Source organism: Heterodontus francisci, chromosome 10 (assembly GCF_036365525.1).
Source record: "Heterodontus francisci isolate sHetFra1 chromosome 10, sHetFra1.hap1, whole genome shotgun sequence".
Classification (NCBI taxonomy): Eukaryota; Metazoa; Chordata; class Chondrichthyes; order Heterodontiformes; family Heterodontidae; genus Heterodontus; species Heterodontus francisci.
Window position 1 is genome coordinate 84,200,536 of NC_090380.1, and position 23,456 is coordinate 84,223,991.

A 23,456-nucleotide genomic window follows, 5' to 3' on the forward strand; every position below is an offset into this window, starting at 1 on the left:
TTTTGTTCAGGGAGGGAAAAGCTTCAAAATTTGAATAGCCAGGACGTCAAGGTGGGAAAGGTGCATCCGGACTCCATACTAGTCTGCAGCGAGTGAATGAACGTCTCCATTCTATCCAAGGTAGAGCACAACCTTTTTGATATAATGAACTTCATTCCGGTAGTCGGGTTCGGTCGGGTCGGGTTGGGTGCGGAAAAAAATCAAAGGCCTCGGGCCCGGGTCAGGTCCGGGTTGGATGTGGTTCTGTTGGGCCCGGGTCGGGTTTCAATTACATACCCGAGGAGGCCTTTAAAGGAAGGGGAGAAATTTCTAAAATGTGATCAGTTTGTTCTCAGCCCAACGAGAAAAGAGGCATTGCTGGATCTGACGCTGGGAAATGAAGTGGGCAAAGTGGACCAAGTGTCTGTGGGGGAGGACCCTGGGTAAGAGTGATCATCATATCATAAGATGTAGCCTTGTAATGTAGAAGAACAAGGACCAAAATAAGGAAGAATGTCTAGTTTGGAAAAGGGCTAATTTCAACGCAAAGAGAAGGGATCCAGCCAGGGTAGAATGGAACCAAAGACTGGCAGGACAAGCTGTATCACAACAATGTGTTATGTTTAAGGAAGAGATGCTTTAGGTATAGGCTAAGAACATTCCAACAAGGGTGAAAGGTAGGGGAACCAAGAACAGGGCTCCTTGGTTGACTAGGGCGATAGAGATGATGATGAAACAAAAAAGAGGGTGTATGATGCATGTCAGATGAACTCATCAGGTGAGAACCAGGCCATATACAATAAGTTGAGAGGGGAGGTGAAGAGGAAAATAAGACTGGCAAAGAGAATATGAAAATAGAATGGCAGTCAACATAAAAGGGAACCCAAAGATCTTCGACCAGCATGTAAATAGTAAGTGAGCCGTAAGAGGAGGAGTGGGGCCTATTAGGCACAGAGAGGGTAATATATGCTTAGAGGTGCAGGGTAAGCTAATACACTTAATGAGTATTATGTGTCAGTGTTCACTACGGAAATGGAGGCTGACAAAATATCAGTAGAAACAGTGAGAGTAGAGGCAATGGATAGGATAAAAATTGTGAGGGAGGGAGGTACTAAAAAGATTGGCTTGGCTTAGGGTAGATAAGTCACCTGGTCCGGATGGCTTACATCCCAGGTTGCTAAAGGAAGTGGTGGAGGAGATAGCGGAAAGGCTTGTCATAATCCTCCAATCTTCCCTGGATATGGGAGATCTGCCAGACGATTGGAGAGTGGCAAATATGACACCCTTATTCAAGAATGGGTGTAAGGACAGTCCCAGTAACTACAGGCCAGTTGGTTTAACATCAGTGGATTAATGGGCAGAAAAGCAAGGGTCCTGCGATGTTTCTGATGAGATCAGGATTGATCTCAGCCCTGATGCCTTCCTCGTGAACAGCTGAATAACCTATTGACATCCATTCCTAAAATCCTCAGATTTTGAATGATCAGGTGAGTGAAGCAAACACTTCTTCAAACATACTCCAGCATGAGGCATGGTTTTCGGGAACAGGGGTGAGAATTGAAAGGAGGAAATGTTTGGCATTTTATAACACATCAGTCAAACAGAAATAATTTTTCTGTAGTTTGAACTGAGTGCATTTCATTTCAGGGAATTGCAACATCACACAGCAAAATAACAGTTTCAGAAGTGAGGATTGTGTTGGGTTACATCAGATAGCTGTAGAAAATGACCCAAAGGCTTTCACTGAAAGATAATCTTCTGATGAAAGACAAAAGATCCAAGGCAATTTCCAAAGGAATTGGAGGACACTGAGCAAGGTGTGGGAGAGCTGACTGAAGGCAGGTTAAGTTTTGAGCGGGTGCTTGAAGGGAGGGGAGAGGAAGCAGGGTATAGGGGCTTAGGAAGGAAGTTCTTCAGTAAAAACATATGATGGCTGAAGACTCTGTCACCAGTTGTGGAGCAGAGGGTGGAGGGGCACACTGTATTCTGGAGTCAGAAGAGTTAAGTGTATATAGTGGAATATAGTTCTGGAGAAGATTATAGAGATGGAGTGAAGAGATGGAGTACAAGGATGAAGATTCTTGAAACGGATATGCTGGGACATCGGATGCCAGTGGAGATTAATGAGTACAGGACCCCAGAGACTATCTTACAAGAACTGACCATATGTGCTCTGGCTGTGGTAAAACAGTCAGATTAATGGGCAGAAACAATAGAAACCTGCAGATTGTTGGAAAGCAATTCAAACTTAAAGCTTCAATGAAATAATGGATAAGACATCTTTTTCCTTTTGCTAGTAGGTTTGCTGGATTTAAAACTACCATTATCTGCTGAGAAGTGTGCAGTCTTTTCAATCATACATATCAATTTGTAAAAGTTTTGCTATAGTTTTATAGTATATTTTTAATAAGTGTAAGAGTGGCATGGCAGTGTTTAGGTTGATAGGAAGCTGTTCAAATTTTCTCTTTGCTGCAGACAGATTTTGTGGTTATCAAGTTGTGTTGGCTTTTCAACTGGGCTCGTTATTGACTTGAGCAAGTTTTTTACATATAGCTTCTCTTCCTGCTCCTGAACCATTACATTTGGTGTCCCCCCAGTATCTATTCTTGGCCCCTTCCTATTTCTCATCTGAAAGTGCAGTGTTTTCACAAGTACGCTGACAACACCTTGCTCTACCTCACCACCACCTCTCTCGACTCCTCCACCGTTGCTAAATTATCAGACTGCTTATCTGACATCCAATACTGGATGAGCAGAAATTTCCTCCAATTAAATATTGGGAAGGCTGAAGCCATTGTTTTCAGTCCCTACTCCAAATTCTGTTCCCTAGCTACCGACTCCATCCCTCTCCCTGGTAACATTAAACCAGTCTGTTTGCAACCTTGGTGTCACGTTTGAGCCCAAGATGAGCTTCCGACCACTTATTCGCACCATCACGAAGACCGTCTATTTCTTCCTCTGTAACATCACCCGACTTCGCCCCTGTCTCAGCTCATTGCTGATGAAACCTTCATTCATGCCTTGTTAACTCTAGACTTGACTATTCCAACGCACTCCTGGCTGATCTTCCACACTCTACCTCAGTAAACATGAGGTCATCCAAAACTCTGCTGCCCATGACTTAATTTGCATCAAGTCCCGTTCACCTATTATCCCTGTGCTTGCCGACTGACATTGGCTCCTGGTCAAGCAACGCCCTGATTTTAAAATTCTCATCCTTGTTTTCAAATCTCTCCATGGCCTCAACGCTCTCTATTTTTGTAATCTCCTCCAGCCCTACAATGCTCCAAGATACCTGTTCTCCAATTCTGGTCATTTGAGCATCTCTGATTTTAATAACTCCCTATTTGTGGCCGTATGTTCAGCTGCCTAGGTCCTAAGCTTTAGAATTTCTCCCTAGACCTCTCTGCCTCTCCACCTTGCTTTCTTGCTTTCAGACACTCCTTAAAACCTACCTCTTTCGCTAAGCTTTTGGTCATTTGACCTAATATCGCCTTATGTGGCTCGGTGTTATATTTTGTTTTATAATGGCTGCATTTGCTGACAATGCAACCACTAGGTGGCGCTGCAGTGGCACATGCGGAAATGCAGCTTGAGCCAATAAAACGTCACAGCCTGCGATGTTCAGGCAGCTGCCAGGACTAAAGATGGCGTTGCTCAAATAATCACACAAAGACAACCGAAACACATGGCAGCACACAATGGCCGGAGGGAAAGAGCGAGCGGGTCGGAAAGGGAGGGAGGGAGCGAGCGAGCGGGCTGGGGAGGGGGGCGGGTGGGGGGAGGGGGTGTAGGAGGGAGGGAGGGGGGAGGAGGAGGAGGGGGGAGGAGGAGGGCGGGAGGAGGAGGGAGGAGGGGGCCCGCTTCCCCTCCCTGCTTCCCCCACCCCCTGAGCTCTCCCCGCTTCCCCCACCCCCTGTGCTCTCCCCGCTTCCCGAACCCCCTGCGCTCTCCCCGCTTCCCCAACCCCCTGCGCTCTCCATGCGTCCCCCACCCCTGCTCTCTCCCCGCTTCCCCCAATCTCGCTCTCTCCCCGCGTTACGAGGTGATGTCATCTGCACATGCGCCAACCAGTCCTAGCAATGTGGAGCACAGCGCATGCGCAGAGAGCAGGAGCCCGTCTGTGCATGTGCGCAGATTGGCGCAGTCTAATGACGTCATCGGCGGGCTGCGTTGTCAATAATTACTTTGTTTTATAATACTCTCCCCACCTCCAAACCCGCTGCAGGGGAGAGCATAAAATTCCCCCTTTGTGTGCAGGGATTGATCTCTGCTCCTATTTGCCATCAGAAATTGGTAAAAACCAACTTCACTTCCATTTATGGCTCACGTTGAAGAATTTTCATATCAAATTATTTGAAGTGAGGGCTCTGAGTTTGCAAATGTTGTGGAACACTATTGCATTGTGAGAGTGGATGTTTAGATCAACCAGTGGTGGAAGGGATGTTTGGAGGCAGTAGGTCATGTATGAAACCTCCCAGAGTATGTCCAACCAGAGTTGGCAAATTGGGCAACAACATAGAGAATGTGAAAGAGCAACTTCCTTATATATAAAAGAATAAGTGCATCCATAATAATGGTATTTTCTTGCATTACTGTGTACTAGTTGTGCATTTGATCAACCTAACTGCTCTACTTCCCACATTTCACCTGGGGGATTGCACGATGAACAGTTTTAGTTATATTTTACTGAGTACGGCCTTTAATTTTAAACCCTTTCACAGTTCTAAGTACCTTAAAATTTTTGTAGGCTGGAATAATACCAATATATTTTCTTGCATTTTAAGTGACTTTTTTGATTATGTTTAATGCAATGTCTGAAATATTGAAGGTTCACTAGAAATATGCCCTGTTGTTATCTACACAAGAGCGATTCATTATTACCCTTGTTATCTGGTAATGGGATCCTGTTGAATTAAAATGCTGTCTCTACCTGTGCAACTAACAGAGACTTATTGTCTTCTTTAGTGCTCAGTCTGTTTGCAGACAGAATATGGTTTCACTAACCTCAAAAGATGCAAAGCTGTCGTAAGTGAATATAAGTGAATTCCACGCCAAAAGGATAGAAATCATTTTGTCTTTCAGCCACAGGCAACAATAGCTTTGTTGCTCATACTGGCATTAAGCAGAATCCAAGCAACAAACATTGTGTTGTCAACAGGATACTAAATTACTAATCACAAAATAACCCTCATAGTTATCTGTTCAGTAAAATTGACAACTAAAATTTAGGGCACAGGGTGTGGCTGTTCTGCTCAAAACCATGAAAAGTGAGAATCACATCAAGTTTTGCATTTGCCACCCACAAGTGAGACACTTAATGATAAGTGAACTCTTTAATGATGAGATGGTTGGCAAATTGCTTTCACAAAAATTATACCTGGTATTCAGTGACTAACTGTACTTGTCATAATAGCTTGCTTTTTGATTTGGGTGTCCATTACAACGCAATTTATTCTTTCCATAGCCTCCATGGCTTTGTCCTTCCCTACCTCTGTAATCTCCTCCTGCCCCTCAACCCTCCAAGATAGCTGCCCTCATCTATTTCTGGCCTCTTGAACATCCCGATTTTAATCGCTCTATCATTGGTGGCTGTGCCTTCAGTTGCCTAGGCCGCAAGCTCTGGAATTCCCTCCCTAAACTGCTCTGCCTCTCTACCTCGTTTCCTCCTCTGAAACACTCCTTAAAACCCACTTCTTTGACCAAGCTTTTAGTTATCTGACCTAATATCTCCTTATGTAACTCAGTGTCATATTTTGTTTTGTAATGCCATGTGAAGCACCTTGGAATGTTTTTTATTTATTTAGAGATACAGCACTGAAACAGGCCCTTCGGCCCACCGAGTCTGTGCCGACCAAGAACCACCCATTTATACTAACCCTACAGTAATCCCATATTCCCTACCACCTACCTACACTAGGGGCAATTTACAATGGCCAATTTACCTATCACCTGCAAGTCTTTGGCGGTGGGAGGAAACCGGAGCACCCGGCAAAAACCCATGCAGACACAGGGAGAACTTGCAAACTCCGCATAGGCAGTACCCAGAATTGAACCCGGGTCCCTGGAGCTGTGAGGCTGCGGTGCTAACCACTGCGCCACTGTGCCACCCATGTTTTATTATTTTTTAATGTTTTATTACCTTAAAGTTGCTATATAAATATAAGTTGTTGTTCATTCTTTTTACATTAAACATTAAGTTGTAATAGTTTGCTCAATGGAATCTTCTATCAATATTCTGAAGTACATATTCCCATGTTGTAGAGAAATCCAGATTATAGCAGTTCTTTCATGTGATTTGTTCATTAAATCAAGAAATGGACTAACTAACTCAGTTTGGCATTTATTTAATGACATATATCAAATCCATAGATAACATTAAATATCCTTACCAAGCTTAGCAATTGTACATTACATAACAAAAACGAATAATCACATGAAAGAAACTGAAAAGTGAATTGAGCATTTCCAACCAAAAATTCATCACTTTTCAGTCTCTGTGGTAATCCTCAAATTTATTCCCAGCTCAATAGTCATCCGTTTTCTAATAATACTGGTTGATGCAGTATCAATTGCTTCAGCTGCAAGTCTATTCAACAGATCTACAGTTCATCATTGTTATACAACAATTAATTAATACAATATGTTGTAAGAGTGTAAGACTCATACTGCCCCCCAAATATATTAGACCTAAAATTCCTCTGAATTCCTCTTATTGTGGATAGGAATATGGGCCCACCTCTTAGTTGAGCCCCTGACCTTCTACCACTTAACTAGCTAATGATTATTCATATGGATCAAGTGGCACCCACGTTATTAATTACACAGCTGGGGTGTGAACTCATATTGGGGCTTGGCCACAGAGCAATGGTGCTGCCTGAAGCGGTTGCAAGAAAAAAGGTTAATTTTCAAAAGCTGGTTTCCATACTGCAATCAATTGAATTAGGGAAACCTAAACTTTTAAAATGTAAACCCTTCACTGCCCTAGCAATGCTGAATATTAAGAAAGCATGGCATCATAGTGCATCTATTTATGGGTAGGTGTATTATATACCTATCCCCAGAATGTACAGAAGTTTTGATGGAGACCAAAAGGCAGGGGCTTGTCATAACTGGGTCCTGCCTTAAAATCTCCTCAACCTGCCTGGATAATAGAACCACAGAAAAATTACAGCACAGGAGGTCATACAGCCCGTCATGTCTGTGCCGGCCGAAAAAACTAGCCGCCCAATCTAATTCCACCTTCCAGCACCTGGTCCATAGCCTCACAGGTTACAGCACTTCAGGTGCATGTCCAGGTACCTTTTAAATGAATTAAGAGTTTCTGCCTCCACCACTATTCCTGGCAGTGAATTCCAAACACCCACCACCCTCTGAGTGAAAAAGTTTCTCCTCATGTTCCCTCTAATCCTTCTACCAATCATCTTAAATCTGTGCCCCCTAGTAATTGACCTTGCCACTAGGGGAAACAGGTCTTTCCTGTCTACTCTATCTAGGCCCCTCATAATTTTGTGTATCTCCATTAAGTCACCCCTCAGCCTCCTCTGTCCTAAGGAAAACAACCCTAGCCTATCCAATCTTACCTCATAGCTGCAACTTTCAAGCCCTGGAAACTTTCTTGTAAGTCTCCTCTGCACCTTCTCCAGAGCAACTATGTCCTTCCTGTAATGGGACGACCAGAACTGTACGCAATATTCCAACTATGGCTGAACCAGCGTTTTATACAGTTCCAGCATTATATCCCTTCTTTTGTATTCTATACCTCAGCCAATAAAGGAAAGCATTCCATATGCCTTCTACACCAGTCTATCTACCCGTCCTGCCACCTTCAGGGACCTGTGGACATGCACGCCAAGGTCTCTCACTTCTTCTACCCCTCTCAATATCCTCCTGTTTATTGTGTATTCCCTCACTTTGTTTGCCCTTCCCAAGTGCATTACCTCCAACTTCTCCGGATTGAATTCCATTTGCCACTTTTCTGCCCACTCAACCAAAGCATTGATATCATTCTGGAGTCTATAGCCATCCTCTTCACTATCAACTATATGACCAATTTTTGTGTCATCAGCAAATTTCCCAATCATGCCTCCCACACTTAAGTCCACTTCATTAATATATACCACAAACAGCAAGGGAACCAACACTCGGCCCTGTGGAATGCCACTGGAAACAGCTTTCCATTCACAAAAACATCCGTCGACTACTACCATTTGTTTCCTCTCACTGAGCCAATTTTGGATCCAACCTGCCACATTCCCCTGTATCCCATGGGCTTTCATTTTACTGACCAGTCTGCCATGCGGGACCTTGTCAAATGCCTTACTAAAATCCACATAGACCACATCCACTGCACTACCCTCGTTAATCCTCCTTTTTACTTCCTCAAAGAATTCAATTAAGTTAATAAGACATGGCCTTCCCTTAACAAATTCATGTTGACTATCCCTGATCAGTCCATGCCTTTCTAAGTGGCAGTTTATCCTGTCCCTCAGAATTGATTCTAATAATTTACCTATCACCAAGGTCAGACTGACCAGCCTATAATTATTTGTCCTATCCCTCGCACCCTTTTAAACAAGGGTATGAAGTTCGCAGACCTCCAATCCTCTGACACCTCGCCGACAGAAGGATCGGGCCAGGCCCTAACGGCGCGAGGTCCGTTGTGGGCCTCATCCAGGGCCATCTTCAGACTTCATCCAGGGCCATCTTCAGGCCCCACCCACAATGGATCCCAATGTCCAGGGCTCCTTAAAATCCAGCCCATTGGAGCATTGGCAAACAAAATTTGATACAAAACCATATAAGGATATATTAGGGAAGATGACCAAAAGCTTGGTCAAAAAATGTTTTAAGGAATGTCTTAAAGGAGGAAAGAGAGATAGAGGGGTGGAGCGGTTTAGGGAGGGAATTCTAGAGTTTAGGACCTGGGCAGCTGAAGACTTGGCTACCAATGGTGGAATTATTAAAATCAGGGATGCTCAAAAGACCAAAATTAGAGGAGAACAGGTATCTTGGAGGGCTGTCAAGCTGAGGAGATAACAAAAATAGAGAGTGGCAAGGCCATGGAGGGATTTGAATATAAGGATGAAAATTAAACTGCAGCCAGTGTAGGTCAGCAAACACCAGGGTGACTGGTGAACGGGACTTAGTGTGATTTCGGGCATGGACAGTAGAGTTTTGGATGACCTCAAGTTTACGGAGTGCAGAATGTGGGAAACCAGCCAGGAGTGCATTGGAATAATCAAGTCTAGAGGTGACAAAGGCATGGATGAAGATTTCAGCAGTAGATGAGCTGAGGCAGGTGCAAAGTTAGGCAAAGTTACAGAGGTGGAAATAGGCAGTCTTAAGTGATGGCATAGATATGAGGTTAGAAGCTTATCTTAGTGTCAATATGACACCAAGGTTGTGAACAGTTTGCTTCAGTTTCAGACAGTTGTCAGGAAGAGAGTTGGAGTCAATGGCTAGGGAATGGAGTTTGTGGCGAGGACTGCAGAAAATGGCTTCTGTCTTCTCAATATTTAGTTGGAGGAAATTTCTGCTCATCCAGTTTTTGATGTCGAACAAGCAGTCTGACAATTTAGAAACACAGGTGGGGTCAGGAAAGATGGTGGTGAGGTAGAGCTGAGTGTCATCAGTGTGCAGGTGGAACCTGACGCTTTGTTTTCAGATGATGACAATGAAGGGCAGCATGTAGAAGAGAAATAGGAAAGGGCCAAGGATGAATTTTTGTACTTAAAATCAAAACCCGATCTCGTAAAATAATAAACATCACTCCAACTTTCGCACACAGACACAGACACACACGTAGGTTACAAAGTGAAGAAGAATAGATTGGTTGGTTTAGAGTCCAGAACAAATAAAAGAATATACAGTCTGTGGAGTCTGGTAATTCAGTTGTCTTCCGGATGAACGCATGGTCCTGATGTTTCTGGGTGGTAGCGGTGGTCACCTGGTTCAGTGTTTTCTTGGAGACAGTGATGAAGATGGTTTTCCCCCCAGAGTTTCTGTCTGCAGCAATGATAGACTTGGATCTTTTGCAGCCCACAGGCAGGGTTCGAATTTACAGCATTGCCAAAACAGAGAGACAGACAGACCCCCACTTGGGTCCTGCACTGGTCAAAACTCAGGTGTTTGTCTGATGTAGCCCAAAGAAACTGCAAGTTTTCACACAGATGGAATGTCACATGATTGTCCAGTGTATTGTTTCTTTTGCATCTTAATTAGTTCAAGTCTTAAGAATTCCAATCTCTCTCTCAGGTTCCATTGTTTCAATGTTTACCCTTTGAGGTTCATCTCCATTGGTGTTCATGTTTCAAGATGACTTTGAAACAGAAACATAGAAGATAGGAGCAGGAGTAGGCCATTCGGCCCTTCGAGCCTACTCCGCCATTCATTTTCATGGCTGATCATCCAACTCAGTAACCTGTTCCCGCTTTCGCCCCATAATCCTTTGATCCCTTTAAACTCAAGAGCTATATCTAACTCCTTCTTGAAAACATACAATGTTTTGGCCTCAACTGCTTTCTGTGGTAGCGAATTCCACAGGTTCACCACCTCATCTCAGTCCTGACTGGTATCCTTAGTCTATGACCCCTGGTTCTGGACTCCCCCACCATCAGGAACATCCTTCCTGCATCTACCCTGTCAAGTCCAGTTAGAATTTTATAGGTTTCTATGAGATCCCCCCTCACTCTTCTGAACTCCAGTGAATATAATCCGAACCAACTCCATCTCTCCTCATACGTCAGTCCCGCCATCCCAGGAATCAGTCTGATAAACCTTCGCTGCACTCCCTCTATAGCAAGAACATCCTTCCTCAGATAAGGAGACCAAAACTGCACACAATATTCCAGGTGTGGCCTCACCAAGACCCTGTATAATTGCAGCAAGACATCCCTGCTCCTGTACTCGAATCCTCTCATTATGAAGGCTAACATACCATTTGTCTTTTTTACCGCCTGTTGGACCTACATGCTTAACTTCAGTGACTGGTGTACGAGAACACCCAGGTCTCGTTGCATGTTCCCCTCTCTCAGTTTATAGCCATTCAGATAATAATCTGTCTTCCTGTTTTTGCTACCAAAGTGGATAACCTCACATTTATCCACATTATACTGCATCTGCCATGCATTAGCCCACTCACTCAACTTGTCCAAATCACCCTGAAGCCTCTCCGCATCCTCTTCACAACTTAACCTCCCACCCAGTTTTGTGTCATCTGCAAATTTGGAGATATTACATTTAGTTCCCTCATCTAAATCATTAATATATATTGTGAATAGCTGGGGTCCTAGCACTGATTCCTGTGGTACCCCACTAGTCACTGCCTGCCATTTGGAAAAAGACCAATTTATCCCTACTCTTTGTTTCCTGTCTGCCAACCAATTTTCTATCCAACACAATACACTACCCCCAATCCCATGCGCTTTAATTTTACACGCTAATCTCTTATGTGGGACTTTGTCGAAAGCCTTCTGAAAGTCCAAATAAACCACATCCACTGGCACCCCCTCATCAACTCTACTAAGAACAACAACAACAAAGAACAACAAAGAACAGTACAGCACAGGAACAGGCCATTCAGCCCTCCAAGCCTACGTCGACCATGATGCCTGTCTAAACTAAAACCTTCCACACTTCCGGGGTCCATATCCCTCTATTCCCATCCTATTCATGTATTTGTCAAGATGCCTCTTAAACGTCACTATCGTACCTGCTTCCACCACCTCCCCCAACAGCAAGTTCCAGGCACTCACCACCCTCTGTGTAAAAAACTTGCCTCGCACATCCCCTCTAAACTTTGCCCCTCGTACCTTAAACCTATGTCCTCTAGTAACTGACTCTTCCACCCTGGGAAAAAGCTTCTGACTATCCACTCTGTCCATGCCACTCATAACTTTGTAAACCTCTATCAGGTCGACTCTCCACCTCCGTCGTTCCAGTGAAAACAATCCGAGTTTATCCAACCTCTCCTCATAGCTAATACCCTCCAGGCAACATCCTGGTAAACCTCTTCTGTACCTTCTCCAAAGCCTCCACATCCTTCTGGTAGTGTGGCGACCAGAATTGTACACAATATTCCAAGTGTGGCCTAACTAAGGTTCTGTACAGCTGCAGTATGACTTGCCAATTTTTATACTCTATGCCCCAACCGTATACCTTCTTGACTACCTTATCCACCTGCGTTGCCACTTTCAGTGACCTGTGGACCTGTACACCCAGATCTCTCTGCCTGTCAATACTCCTAAGGGTTCTGCCATTTACTGTATACTTCCCACCTGTATTGGAACTTCCAAAATGCATTACCTCACATTTGTCCGGATTAAACTCCATCTGCCATTTCTCCGCCCAAGTCTCCAACCAATCTATATCCTGCTGTATCCTCTGACAATCCTCATCACTATCCGCAACTCCACCAACCTTTGTGTCGTCCGCAAACTTGCTAATCAGACCAGCTACATTTTGGTCCAAATCGTTTATATATACTACAAACAGCAAAGGTCCCAGCACTGATCCCAAAGTTACATCCTCGAAGAATTCTAGTAGATTTGTCAAGTATGATTTGCCTTTCATAAATCCATGCTGACTCTGTCCGATTTCACCACTGTTCTCCAAGTGCTCTGCTATAAAATCTTTGATAATGGACTCTAGAATTTTCCCCACTACCGATGTCAGGCTGACTGGTCTATAATTCCCTGCTTTCTCTCTACCTCCCTTTTTAGATAGTAGGGTTACATTAGCTACCCTCCAATCTGTAGGAACTGTTCTAGAGTCTATAGAATCTTGGAAGATGACCACCAATGCATCCACTATTTCTAGGGCCACTTCCTTAAGTACTCTGGGATGCATACCATCAGGCCCTTGGGATTTATCGACCTTCAATCCCATCAATTTCCCCAACACCATTTCTCTACGAATACTGATTTTCTTCAGTTCTTCTCTGTCACTAAACCCTGTGTTCCCCAACATTTCTGGTCTGATATTTGTGTCCTCCTTTGTGGAGGCAGAACCAAAGTATGCATTTAGCTGATCAGCCATTTCTTTGTTCCCCATAATAAATTCCCATTTCTGACTGTAAGGGACCTACACTTGTCTTCACTAATCTTTTTCTCTTCACATACCTATAGAAACTTTTACAGTCAGTTTTTATGTTCCCTGCAAGCTTGCTTTCGTACTCTATTTTCCCCTTCTTCATCAATCCCTTGGTCCTCCTTTAATGAATTCTAAACTGCTTCCAATCCTCAGGTCTGTTGTTTTTTTCTAGCGAATCTTCCTTGGATCTTATTAATGGAGGTGAGCAGGTAGCTTATTCAAATTCACAAGCCATTGTTCTGGTGGGAGATTAATCAGACATTCGTCTCCACCTTGATACCTTAGTTTGTGAGTGTCATGAAAGGATGGAAACCAACTGTAAATTATAGTATTTTTGTGCACTTGGGTGTTATTGTCAGCTGCTATTAGACACAGTGAAAATCGTAGGAATGAGGATACCAGTAAGTTAAAAAACTAATTTCTTAATATGCATGTTGAGTCTTTTGTTCTGGGTGCGGTATGTTTTTACCGAAGAATTGTTTGAATTTGAGAACAGCCATTTTTTTTCTCTCTAATTTCTCTATATTCACAGCATGTTAAGTTGTTTTACTTCTGTGATCAATTTGTTTAAAATAGAGGGCGGAGATCACTTCACCAACAGGAGGTGAGACAGCTACTTGAAAGGGTCCTGTCACATGACCTAGAGGCTACCCTTTTTAGCCTGTCTAATTTTGAAAGTTTCAGTTAAAGGGAACAGCTCGTTACAAGAAACAGCTGCCTTGAAGCCCTGCACCTGTCTATCACCGGGGCCTGCAAGAAGAAAAAAAAGCCACAATCTGAAAAGCAGCAAAAAATCTGTCTCTGCTCTCTGCCAGTTGCTTTGTTGTTGGAAAGGGTGAAATCAGAAACTAAGCACTCTCAGCTTATCGCTGAAAGTGCATAAGAAGAATGTTAAAGAGAAGAGATTTCCTACGACTCCTATTCCACTTGGCATTTCCAGTTGGTTAATTCCAGCCTTGGACTTTAATATTAGTTAAAAAAAAAGAACTGTGGTTTCAACTAGGACCCCCGTCAGTTTTCTACTTGGTAAATGTCCTTGGCCTTTTGATGCCTTTACCTTTCCTTGTATGTTTGTGAGCGTGCGTTGCGAGGTTTTGGGAGGGGAGATGGCAGGTAATTAATCCAATGGCTATTGGGCAGGGGGGTGGGGAGAGGGTCAGGATCAATTTATTTAATCTTTTAAAATCATTGGGCTGCATTTTACATGTCGACAATGGTGGTCTGACTGTGTGGACTGCACACCACTGAGCTGCCACAATATTAAACGTGGCAGTTCATTTATATGGCCGGGGCAGATCGCCGACCCCGATGACATGCAGCGGGTGTCCTCGGCATTGGCGTTAGCAGCCTTTGCGCAGGCACTGACACCATTTTTAAAGGGCTTTGAGCCCTAACTTGTAATTTAAATATTTAAAGGAGAAATAATTGTAAAAAGTAAATTACATTGATCCTGACCCTCTCCCGTGCCTCCCCAATAACCATAGAATTAAATACCTGCCCTCTCCACCAACCCCCCCCCCCCACCCAAAACACTTACCTGGTGCACTTGACCTTCCCTCCCAAGGTTCAGAAATTTTACACTTTACCTCTTCCCACCATCCCCTAGAGCAATGAAATTACTCTGGCACTGCTCCCCCACCTCCCACACTGAAAAACTTAACTGGTCCCCCCTACCCTCCAGTCTTCTGCCTCGGATCCTCGCCTCTGACACCTATATTGCCCCGGAATGGACAGTGGGAGCGGGTAGGTCATTTATTCATTCATTTAAATTATTTAACATATGTAAGTTTGGCTTTGTTGCCGAGCGGTGGGGTGGGGGGGGGGGTGCCGCCACGGGGCTTCGCCGCTGCCAGCAATATCGGGCTGGGCTTCCTGGCGTCGAGGCCCATGGCGGGCTATGCCGGAGGCCTTTATCTGGACCCTCCCCCACCACGACCCCCGACATCGGGGGGTCTGTAAATTTCAGCCCACAATCTCTCTAAATATTTAAATTGAAATATAGGGCTCAGAGCCCTTTACAAATGGCGCAGTGCCTGCGTAAAGGTGGCTGACGCCGTTGTGGTGGACGGACAACCCGCCCCCTCCACGTTATTGGGGTGGGTGGTCTGCCCCGGCTATTTAAATGAGTCGCCTCATTTAATATCACGGCAGCTCCGCGACGTGCGGCCCAGGCTGGCAGACTGCCATTGTTTACGTCCACCACCGATAATGGTGGCAGTAGTATAACTTTCGGCCCCATGTGTTAAAAACCCTACTTTTTTTAACTTCAAAAACAGCGTTGTTGCGGTCCTTTAAAAGTTAGGATTCACAAATTGAGGGAGTGGACAAACACCATCAGTTTTATTTTTAGAAAAGGGAAAAATTTAAATCACAATCTGCTTATGGACAGGTTGTTGAAAATATCGCGAAATTTGTTTTCAAAGTTAACTACCTGATCCTAACAGTGAGGTATTTCAATGCAAATTGCAGTGGCCATTTTAGCCGCTTTCTTTTTTAGGTTTCCAACCGATGATTAAAGAAATCATTATTCAACATAGCACATATTCATGACGATATAAAAAATATTGTACACCCTACTTGGTTATTGGGGGAAAAAGCATTCACCAAATCTACATCAGTGGTAAATTTTAAACAGATCTATGACATTGAATGGATCGGCCCTCAGGAGCGAATTCAGTAGGTAAAGATATTTCAACTTGTAGGCCGGAATTTTACGCTGCCCCAGCGGGTTGGACGGTGGCGCGGGGGTGGTGTAAAATTGAGTAGCAGGCTCCAGGAGGCCTACCCACCCTGCTTCCACTGCCGGACAAGTTTACGGTATCGGGCGGGGGTTGGGAAACAGCCTGCCCACCCAAGCCGAATCAAGGCCACCTAAGGGCACTCGGCCACCTGCATAGGTATTTTACCCGTGGCAAGCGGGTGTGCTGGGGACGTGAAAGGCCGCTCAGCGATAGATGCTGGCCTTTCCGCACGCCGGGAGGGGGCATGGCAGTCGGGCACAGGGTGCCCGATTGAGGACCGCCCCCACCTCCCAACCCACCCCCGGGCCCCAAGACACCCCCCTTCCCCCAAATGACCACTCCAGCCTCACCAGGGAAGGACCACTGGTGAGGCATGCCCCTACTCACCTTCCCTCCTCGATCCATGGCGTCGGCTGGGCTGCAGTCCCAGCAGTGGCCACCGCTCCCGGATTGGCCGGCAGCTCACTGAGGCAGGACCTCCTCCCTCAAGTGGGTGGAAGTCCAGCCTCGGGACAATTAAAGCCTGGGGACCTGTAAAATACGGGACGGATCCCCAGGCTATGCGGAAGCGGGTTTACCACCAACTTTTACGTCGGAGTCCGGCTGCCGTCTATCCACCTTAAAATTCTGGCCATAATCTCAAAGTTCCACTTATGCTTCAGAAGCAAGTCCCAAACTTCTCCCAACCTTCCTTTCGTCTCAGTTCTGCCATAACTACATGAACATTTCTCAGGTAAGCATCACTGCTACAATCTTGTAGATTCCCCAAAGGACAGTTTCCTCAGCTGCGATTTTTCTTCCTCAGTACAGCACGTGACATTTTACTGATAGCTTCAACTATCTTTCCATCTCTGTGCAGACATATGCCAGTTCACAGAGAGTTTGTTTTGAAAGAAAGGAATCTAACCACCCACTTATCTTCTAGGTGAAAGCAAAATACTGCGGATGCTGGAAATCTGAAATAAAAACAAGAAATGCTGGAAATACTCAGCAGGTCTGGCAGCATCTGTGGAGAGAGAAGCAGAGTTAACATTTCAGTTCAGCGACCCTTCTTCAGAACTGGCAAATATTAGAAATGTAAAAGTCTATAAGCAAGTAAAGCAGGGGTGGGGCAAGAGATAACAGAGGAGAAGGTGTAGATAGGACAAGGTCACAGAATAGCTGACCAGAAGGTCGTGGAGCAAAGGCAAATAATATGTTAATGGTGTGTTGAAAGACAAAGCATTAGTACAGATAGGGTGTTAATGGACTGTAAATTGAACAGCCACAAGTAGAAACATGAAAAAAAACAGTGGGTAAGCAAACTGAACAAACTAAGGTGAAATAAAATAAAATAAACACAAAAAAAATGTAAAAAAAAGGAAAAAGAAAAAAATAACTAAAAATAAAAGTAAAATGGGGTGCCCGTCACGCTCTGAAATTATTGAACTCAGTGTTCAATCCGGCAGGCTGTAGTGTGCCTAATCGGTAAATGAGATGCTGTTCCTTGAGCTTGCGTTGATGTTCACTGGAACACTGCAGCAATCCCAGGACAGAGATGTGAGCATGAGAGCAGGGGGGAGTGTTGAAATGGCAAGAAACTGGAAGCTCGGGGTCATGCTTTCGGACTGAGCGGATGTGTTCCGCAAAGCGGTCACCCAGTCTGCGTTTGGTCTCCCCAGTGTAGAGGAGTCCACATTGTGAGCAGTGAATACAGTATACTACATTGAAAGAAGTACAAGTAAATCGCTGCTTCACCTGAAAGGAGTGTTTGGGGCCTGGGATAGTGAGGAGAGAGGAGGTAAATGGGCAGGTATTACACCTCCTGCAATTGCAGGGGAAGGTGCCATGGGAAGGGGACAAAGTGGTGGGGGTAATGGAGGAGTGGACCAGGGTGTCATGGAGGGAACGATCCCTTCGGAATGCTGACAAGGGAAGGGAGGGGGAGATGCGTTTCCATCTTCTAAATGGTGTGACTTTTTCTACCGCAAGTGGAATTCAGTGTTATTCTTCTGGTTTACTTTTATACAGCTCTTATACAGTTCTATATCTTGAGTTAGCACTAATTTCTTCAAAGACAGTCCAAAATGCCAGATAATTCTGATCCTTTCACCTCTAATTCTGATCATCTTTAAACTCTTTGTATGTTACTGCAGCACAAAGGTAAGTATGCATTTAATCATCGAGCTTATCCCTCCATTGAAACTTATGATGTCCATCATCATGGTATAGAACTGCCTCTTGGATTACTCCTGTTACAACCAGATGAGAAAGAGGTCTAGGGTTCCCTGTCAGCCTTCACCTGGTCTTACTGTAACAGGGTTTAATTTTAAACACACCGCGTTTTTAGCTCCCCCTTGGTGAATCCTTGTTCACCGCTTTCAAATTATAAGACAAAGAAACCAGCACAAACTGATTTTCTTAGGTTTAAAGAAGAAAGATTGAAATTTATTTAAACTTAACCTCTAATTCGGTTAATGAATATGAATACATGACGTACCCACGCTAGCATGCATATGCGATACACACATGCAGATAGGGACAGAAAAGAGCAGAAGAAATAAAGTGGAAAGATTTGAGGCAATATCTGAAGAGTTGTTGCTACGGGTCTTAGAGCTCACTGCAGAGTCCTTGATTGTAGGTAGTACTTACTTTTTGTTGGGGCCCAGTATTCCTCTTAAACCTTGTTCACTGTAGGAGATTTTTCTCTCTTGGGGTTCATGTGTCTTCAATGGATTCTGAAGCTGGTGAGAAAGAGATGGGAGCAGGCAGACAGACAGAAAGTCTTAAATAAAAGCAAAATGCTGCGGATGCTGGAAATCTGAAACAAAAACAAGAAATGCTGGATTCACTCAGCAGGTCTGGCAGCATCTGTGGAAAGAGATCTCTTTCCACAGATGCTGCCAGACCTGCTGAGTGAATCCAGCATTTCTTGTTTTTGAGACACAAAGTCTTCTTCAGTTCTGGAGCATTCTGCTTTCTGCCAGTTCAAACACAGTCTCTACAATTTATAACTTCCCAAATTGGTCAGCAGGGTAGTCATGTGACCGACTTCTGGCTTTGTGTATTGTGTATGTCAGGGAATGGTCGTTTGTCTACAAACACTGTCTGTTAATATGCGAAAATGTCTTTCCAGCCAGGAGCCTGACAACCCCTTGTAACAGGCCTTCTCTTCTTCCCAGCAACAATTTGAATTTAATGTCCATGTGGTGAAATTAATAATGCCTCATCCTTGGCAGGTGGGGGCCTGCATGACACTCCATAGATTTTACCACCATCACTCCAGGTATTAACGTCTCTGTGTTAAGATGTGTTTCCTGACACCAGTTCTCAACTTGTCTTTTACAAATTTGTATGTTTACTCCCTGAACGTGTTATTAAGCTTTAACTTAAAGTTCTTTGCAGGATTAAACTTCCCTTATCTATTAGGATCACTAACGAATTCTCTCTAAAATGTTGCACTGTTAATTACCAATAATGATATAATTTTAGCAACATTGAATTGCATGTATTTCATTCACCAAATCCCAGATTCTTTTTTTCATTCATGGGATGTGGGTGTCGCTGGCCAGGCCAGCATTTATTGCCCATCCCTAATTGCCCTTGAGAAGGTGGGGGTGAGCTGCCTTCTTGAACCGCTGCAGTCCGTGTGAGGTAGGTACACCCACAGTGCTGTTAGGAAGGGAGTTCCAGGATTTTGACCCAGCGACAGTGAAGGAACAGCGATATAGTTCCAAGTCAGGATGGTGTGTGACTTGGATGGGTTCCGGTGCCTAGGACGATGCCGGGTGGTCAGTCTGGTTTCATTCCTTTTTATTGACGTCGTAGCTTGCTAGGCCATTTCAGAGGGCATGTAAGAATTAACCACATTGCTGTGGGTCTGGAGTCTCATGTAGGCCAGACCAGGTAAGGACAGCAGATTTCCTTCCCTAAAGGGAATTAGTGAACCAGATGAGTTTTTACAACAATTGACAATGGTTTCATGGCCATCATTAGAACAGATTTATTAATTAAATTCAAATTCCACCTTCTGTTGTGGTGGGTTTCGAACCCATGTCTCCAGATATATACCCTGGGTCTCTGGTTTACTAGTCCAGTGATAATACCACTACGTCACCGCCTCCCCCCTGTTTATTGTTAAACAGAAGGTGATGATAGTCCAAACAGCAGCTAAATACTCTCCTGAATGTATTTTGCTAAAATCGAATAGATTTTTGCCATGAAACCAGCTCAAAACATTTACAAATTTCCTGCCGTGTGCTGTCCTATGGTACTCCTCCCCCATTCCCTGTGCAGCTGGTCAAAAATTAGTTTGTCGTCACAGAATTGTCATATTAACTGGGCCAAGGAATATGACTAATCTGGTAAATTGTTCCAGAGGATTAGAATCAAGTGTCTTTTTTATGCATCAAATTAATACAAGGCATAATTCTCTTTTCTAGGTTGTTGCCGTCCACAGTGATGCACTGAACCTCTCAGTGCCTCGAGGCTCTGTTTGAATTATTATGGTGAAGACAGTCATTTTATACTACTTAATTAATACTAATTAGGTCACTTCTATCAATTTCTGCTATGCTTTCCTATCTGTGACAGGAAGGCAGAAAGAGTCTCGCATAAACTCAGTTAATCTAAGATGTTCGTGACTGGTTGCATAGCAGTATTGGCAAAGGCCTGAAAACAAATCAACTAATCTCCTCAGCTGGGGAAAGGGCAGTGAGTGAATTGATTTCTAAATAAGAAGCCTAAAGATGAAATAGAAATCACAGAGGCCATTTCTTTCCAAAAATGGACAAATTGAATTTTTTTCAAAATTCAGGTCATTAACGTCATTTTAGTTATCGAACCCATCGAGCTCATTGTCTGATTTTTTTTAAAATTCCACATTCACAAATGTTCCTCATGCTTGTGGAGTGCTTTGCATCATATTGTTTATAGTGAGTGCACCACTTAAAAAAATGGAAGCGGATTTCCACCTGCATCAGTATTACATTCATTTCTCTTTTAGACCACTAATAAAATGAATAGTAGTCCTGATATTTATATGCTCTTGTGCACTGCTTTTCTTACTCTACTGTCTGATGAAAATTTCCATACCAGGCCATGGGGTTAGCAAGCTATTAAACTGTAGAGGGCTTTGCTTGTCTTCAACCAATCTCATGCATATGTATTTTTCAGCAGTCATCACTGAATAGCAGTCAGAAATAATTGGTTTTTACCCTGTCTAACCCATAGGCACCGAGATCAATTATAATGTCAGTACTGCGGACAGCTGACTCATTATATACCAGGAAGAAAACTTGGGATCTTTGTAGCTTGTGTGACTCAGTTCTACACTGCTCAGTGCACTTACCAATGAAGCTATTGGGGAACTGTTCTAATATGACTTTAAAAATATGATGTGCGTGTGTGTATTGAGAAAGGTAAATGCACGGACACAGAAAGATGTTATTTCTCATTAACAACGGTGTTGCAGGAGAAGCAACTGGAAGAGAGCTTTACTTTCTTTTTTGCTGTTCATAAAATACTTTTCTTTTTCAGTGCTAATTTTTTTATAGTGACAGGTGAAAAATGATATGCTTGTCTATTACAAAGTTGGATGGGAAGCTGAGCATAGATTCAGAAGGGAGAGAAGCCAAGCTGGAAATGGATGGCAGGCAATTAGCAGGCAAGGATGGAAGGCAGCGAAAACAAAGGCTAGAAAATGGACAACAAATGAGTTGTTCAGTGGTTAATGATATATACTTCAATGCATGGAGTCTAGTGAATAAAGCAAATCAGCTGAGGGCACATATAGACACTTGGAAATATGATATTATGGCTAGTATGAAACATGGCTTAAAGAAAGACAGGAACGGTAGCTCGACATTCAAGGTTTTCAGATGGGATAGAGAGGGGGATACAAAAGAAGCAGGCGGTTGTAGTATTGGTTAAAAATCAATTATAGTTGTGAGGAGGGATGATATGTTAAAAGGTTCATCAAATGAGGCCATAGAGGTTGTACTGAGGAACTCAAAAGGCGTAATCACACAGCTTGGATATACTAAACAAGCTTTCTACTCCGAGCTCTGTCACGGCAAGAGGTTACCAGGTGGGCAGAGGAAACGCTACAAGGATGTCCTTAAAGCTTCCCTGAAAAAATATGACATCTCCACTGATTTGTGGTAATCTCTTGTCCGAAATCGCCCAAAATGGAGAAGAAGCATCCGTGACGGTGCCAGCCAGTTCGAACAACATCAACATGCCCAGGCAGCGACCGAGTACAAACAGCGGAAGCAGCGTTCAAAATTTCGAGCATCCCATTCACTTGCCTCACCAAACACCACCTGCCCCACCTGTGGCAGCGTGTGTGGATCCAGAATTGGACTATTCAGTCACCTCAGGACCCAAAAGCCTGGAATGGAAGAAAGTCATCCTCATTCCTGAGGGACTGCCTAAGAAGAAGAAGGATTGACCCCCAAACATTCAGAGGGAGATAGAATAGCAAATATATAGGCAAATTGCTGAAGTGTATAAAAAAGGGCAGTAATAGCAGGAGATTTCAACTACTCTAATATTAATTGAGATAAAAGTAGCGTAAAATGGACAGAGGCAGCAGAATTCATATAATGCATTCAGGAGAACATTTTTAGCCCAACAAGAGTAGGGGCAATTCTGGACTTCATTTTAGGAAACAAAGCTAGGTTGGAGGAAGGGGTATTGGTGGGAGAGCATTTTGATGGTAGTTGTTATAATTCAGTTAGAGTTAGCATAGTTATGGAAAAGAACAAAGAGTAAAATTCTTAAATTGGGGAAAGGCCAATTTTACTAAGCTGAGACCTGATTTGGCAAAAGTGAACTGGAACCTGCTATTTGAAGGTAAATCAGTGTCAGAGCAGTGGGAGGCATTCAAGGAGGACATAGAGAGGGTTCAGAGCAAATATGTTCCCAGAAAGAAAAAAGGTGTGACTCCCAAATCTAGACCCTCCTGGATGTCAAAGAGCATGCAGGGTAGGATAAAGCAAAAAAGGGAAGCTTATGTCAGATACCAAGAGCTCACTACTGCAGAAAGCCAAGAGGAATATAGGAAGTGCAGTTGTGAGATGAAAAAGTACATTATGAAAGCAAAAAGAAAGCATCAAAGATATTGGCAAGCAAAATCAAGGAAAACCCAAAGATGTTTTATAAGTACATAAACAGAAGAGAAAAGAGCAGGACCGAATGGAGATGAAAAGGGTAACCTGTGTGTGTTTATGTTTAATTTAGAGATACAGCACTGAAACAGGCCCTTCGGCCCACCGAGTCTGTGCCGACCATCAACCACCCATTTATACTAATCCTACACTAATCCCATATTCCTACCACATCCCCACCTGTCCCTATATTTCCCTACCACCTACCTATACTGGGGGCAATTTATAATGGCCAATTTACCTACCAACCTGCAAGTCTTATGGCTTGTGGGAGGAAACCGGAGCACCCGGAGGAAACCCACACAGACACAGGGAGAACTTGCAAACTCCACACAGGCAGTACCCAGAATTGAACCCGGGTTGCTGGAGCTGTGAGGCTGCAGTGCTAACCACTGCGCCACTGTGGAGGCAGAAGACGTGGGCATGGATCTTAATGAATTTTTTTGTCTATCTTCATAAAAAGAGGGCAATGACACTGACATAATGGTTAAGGAGG